The sequence below is a fragment of the Ictidomys tridecemlineatus genome, unplaced genomic scaffold, assembly GCF_052094955.1.
Source record: "Ictidomys tridecemlineatus isolate mIctTri1 unplaced genomic scaffold, mIctTri1.hap1 Scaffold_106, whole genome shotgun sequence".
NCBI classification, from domain to species: Eukaryota; Metazoa; Chordata; class Mammalia; order Rodentia; family Sciuridae; genus Ictidomys; species Ictidomys tridecemlineatus.
Genome location: NW_027521011.1, coordinates 883,286 through 887,623, shown reverse-complemented (window position 1 = coordinate 887,623; position 4,338 = coordinate 883,286). Strand labels below are relative to the sequence as shown.

Sequence of the window (4,338 nt, the reverse complement as noted above, 5' to 3'; positions counted from 1 at the left end):
ATGCCTTCAAAAATGCTTTCTTTTTTTTTCTTATTTTGGGACATTAGCTGTCTCCCCTCTTTCCAAGAGAGTTAAAAATAATATAAACTCACATGGTAATTTTTCACAAACTTCTTCAGGCACATTAGTACCAAATGTGTATAATATACTTGAGCCAGAGTTTGGCAAACTGAGACCCAGCTGGTCAGATTTAGCCCACAAACTTTTTAAAATACAGTGTTATTAGAAAATTGTTATACTCATCTGTTTACATCCTTTCTATGTTTGTTACTTCGTAAGCTGAGTAGTTGCAACAGAGATCTGTGGCCTGCAGATCTAAAAATGTACCATCTGTCTCTTTATAGAAAGTTTGCCAACTCTGCTTTCAACTTTCAATATAAGTACTTTCCCAGACATCCTTTTATTTGGTGTTCACTGTAGCCTAAGGGATCCTAAGATGAGGGGCTCTATGACTTCCTTGGTCCACAGCACATTGGTGTCTCAGGAATTTTTCCACAGAGCTCCTAGACCTGAGGAAATATTCCCCTTTATTACATAGGTTGTCTTTATTACATAGGTTGAAACAATTTAGCTTTTATGTCTTAACATCATGAGAGCCCCTGTAGGGTACATTCAGCACATCCTCTTGAGTCTTGGGATTAGATTGGAAACCACTGTCTTCATTTTTTTGTTTCACATTGGAACTTGATTTTTTTTTCAGGGCAACTTGGAAAACCAGTGTTGCAAAGATATAATGTCATCACGAGATGTGACCATCTAATGTTGAAAGCCTGAACTATTTCAAATCAGTGGTCCTTGTGTTCAAGGGCTGTCCTTAAATGTTAAAATCTCCCAGTGCCTCTGTGATTTACAGTGGTCTTCCAGGGTGCCTTACACACAGTATGGGAGATAGAGGATTAGACCTGAAGGTCCTTGGTTACAGATGTGTGAAGATCAGAGAGGGAAAGTAACTTTTGTTGTTTACCTATCCCAGAGGTATTCTTACCAAGCCAGGCCTCCTCTGACAAGGCTGTCTTCTTAAAGAATGCAGCATGTGTGCCCACCCCAGGGAAAAAAATCAGCTCATAACCAGGGTGATAAACCTGTTATAGCTTTTATTCTCACTTCATGTTTGACTAACAGTTGTTAGGCTTTGGCACCGCCTGCCCATATAGAATCACTGGGGAGGTGATGAAACGTGTTAGCCCCAGGATCAACAAAGTCAGGCCTGTTATGTAGGATCACAGTGCTGTCAGGATCAGTTAAAATCCACTTCTTGGCCTCTCTTAACATTCTCTTGTCCCCCCAGACCAGAGTCATTCTTCTTAACTAGTGTGCATGGTTCCTGCGCATGAAGAGGCCCGGGGAAGACAAGGTCCGCCCAGCTTGCCAGCACAAGCAGTGACGCTGCAGCCTGGCCAGTGTGGAGTTGAGTGCGAGTGCAGGGCCTCCTACCAGCAACGGGAACCTTCTGTATATCGGCTTCCGAGGCCTGGAGGGCATGCACTGCGCCCCGACCCCTGACTCTGGGGTTGTGTGTGGCCGCATGGCTTGTTCCCCTACACATGATGAGCACCTTCTGCATGGTGGACAGCCCTCAGAGGGGGACCCAGACCTGGCCAAGATCCTGGAGGAGGTCCGCTACATTGCCAACCGCTTCCGCTGCCAGGATGAGAGTGAGGCTGTCTGTAGTGAGTGGAAGTTTGCAGCCTGCGTGGTGGACCGCCTGTGCCTCATGGCCTTCTCAGTCTTCACCATCATCTGCACCATTGGCATCCTCATGTCAGCTCCAAACTTCGTGGAGGCTGTGTCCAAAGACTTTGCATAACATCACCCAGTTCTATACACATAGGAAATGCACAGATAGGCAAAGTGGTTGTTGGTGAGAATTCTGTGGTAAACTCACAGCAGCATTAAATGTGACAACTCTGATGTATCCTTTGTGGCTGTCAATCCTGATGGTTACAGGTTTCCTTGTTACCTTCAGTAATAGGATCTTAGTATTTTTCTGTTTGATATCTTATGCATACCATTGGCACATCACTATGTTCAGCAGGGCCACTGTACAGTCATTTTGCCCATTTGTTCTCTTTCTGGAGAGCCATTTAGAGAGATCTCTGTGGCTCCAGACTGCCAGGGCAGGCCTGTACAGTTGGTTTTGCATGCTTGCATGTCATTTGCCATAAGGCCCACATAAAAATTCAACGTGTGCTTTTGCCTGTGTACAAACCTAGATTAAAACTAATGATAATAAACCACTCACTAAATCCATTCTAATAATTGACTTGTGAAAGAAAAAAAAAAACTAAAACCTATCTGCTGGCTTTTCTGTAGTTCAACTATATATTTTTTCTCTACCGATGAGAGTCGGTAGAGAGAAACAGTTGTATGCTGTTTATAGAAGAGAGTGAGACAGACACTGTTTGTGTGTGTATGTGTGTGTTTCTTGTAAACTATGTTTATACCAGCTGACTAATTTTTACAAACCTATTCTTTTGAGAAAAATCAGAGGGACTCAAGTTTGTGTCAATTCCAATATAGGACCAGACCCAGTCAAGTGTGCATGAGAGGCTGTGTCCCCTGTAGATCCTAGATGACTCCCAAGATTCACGTGCTACCCCTCGACACTGTTCTGTTCTGCAAAATTCAAAGGACAAATAGTGTTCTGTGAGAAATACCAGCTCGAAGGAATAACTGAAGCTAAGTTACACACTTTAATGTGCTTTTTTAAAAATAAGAATGTCTTAGATGCTTCATACTTGTTGGAGATGATTCGTTTTAGAAGAATGTCCATCCAAATGCACACCGTAAAATGAGCATATTATTTGGCTTTTTCTCCATGTGACAGGGCCAGGAGGCAGGGACTGGGACCTCTCTGGGCCCCTGTGTAGTAAGAACTGGGGAGGGGATGGTGGCTTTCCGAGATGCCCATCAGTAGCAGTCAACATGGAGGAGCTGTCAGAACATCAGAGGCTGCACAGCAATAAGCCCTGGTTTCTGACTTTTGGGGTTCTGCCTCCTTATAGCTTGTTCACCCCAGTTTCAACACAGAAAGTTGGCTCAGGGTTAATGGGTGATTCACTGGAGATGTGTTCTAAAGACAAGAACAATTTCAATTTTTTAACCTAAGAGGGGACACCATATCCCACTGAGATTAGCAGGTAGTAATCACTATTGCCTCTTCTTGGTTGTTATTGTTTTTAATGAGATCAGAAGGTAATTCACCAAGAAAAACCTCTGTGGTTCTATTGTGTCATTCAGTAACTGCTCAAAGCTCAAAACTGTGCTTCTGAGCTCCTAGAAATCTTTAATCTGCATCCAACCACTGAGTGGGGCACATCATGAAAGATTAGATTTTCAGATCAAAAGAAATTGCCATCCATTTCACTAATTTCTGAGTAATGCCTATAAATTCACTTGTTTAGAGAAAATGAAGGTTTGTGTGTATTATGTGTGCATGGGTGCGTGCATATGTGCATTTCACTAATTTCTGAGTAATGCCTATAAATTCACTTGTTTAGAGAAAATGAAGGTTTGTGTGTATTATGTGTGCATGGGTGCGTGCATATGTGCAAGTGCCTGTGTGTGCAACTTGAGAAGAGAACTTGTTTACAACAAGAAGGTTGATAAACCACGAGACTCTAGTAAAATGCTATTTGGAGCAGGGTTGTTTGGCTTTTTTTTCTTTCTTTTTTTTTTTTTAAAGAGAGAGTGAGAGAGGAGAGAGAGTGAGAGAGAGAGAGAGAGAGAATTTTTAATATTTATTTATTTATTTATTTTAGTTCTCGGCGGACACAACATCTTTGTTGGTATGTGGTGCTGAGGATCGAACCCGGGTCGCATGCATGCTAGGTGAGTGCGCTACCGCTTGAGCCACATCCCCAGCCCCTTTTTTTTCTTAATTCATTTTCTTGTGCATGTCAGGCTCTTCTCTTATGTCTGGAAATATTTTAATTTATCATTTATCTTTTGATGTGTTTATTAGTTTGCTTGTTTATTGGCATATAGAATGTTTATAATATTATGTTGTAAATTTATCTGTATTTTTCTTTGCAGATACTGGGATTTATTTACAGTTTATTTAAATGCCTTCCTGATTTTGAGATTATAAATAAACTTACTTTTTCTTCTAAAATTTTGTGGTTTCATTTGTTTATATCTTCTGACTTCGAGGGAATCTTTTATTGCAAGAAACAGAGGTAAAGACCCTATTTCTTCCCTCCAATCTGTGATCAGTGGTGTCAATCCAGTATATAACAATGTGTTTCTGTAATAAAATAATATTCTCCCCACTTGCTCAAAATGCCACCTTATGTGTAAACTTAGTTTCTTTAAGCATTTGGGTCTATTTTTCTTCTG

At 41.3% G+C, this 4,338-nt stretch overlaps 1 pseudogene; it reads left to right on the top strand.

Moving 5' to 3' along the window:
• Positions 1-1,264: 1,264 nt before the first annotated feature.
• LOC144372456 (CHRNA7-FAM7A fusion protein pseudogene) lies at positions 1,265-4,114 on the top strand (annotated as a pseudogene).
• The last annotated feature ends 224 nt before the right edge of the window (positions 4,115-4,338 follow it).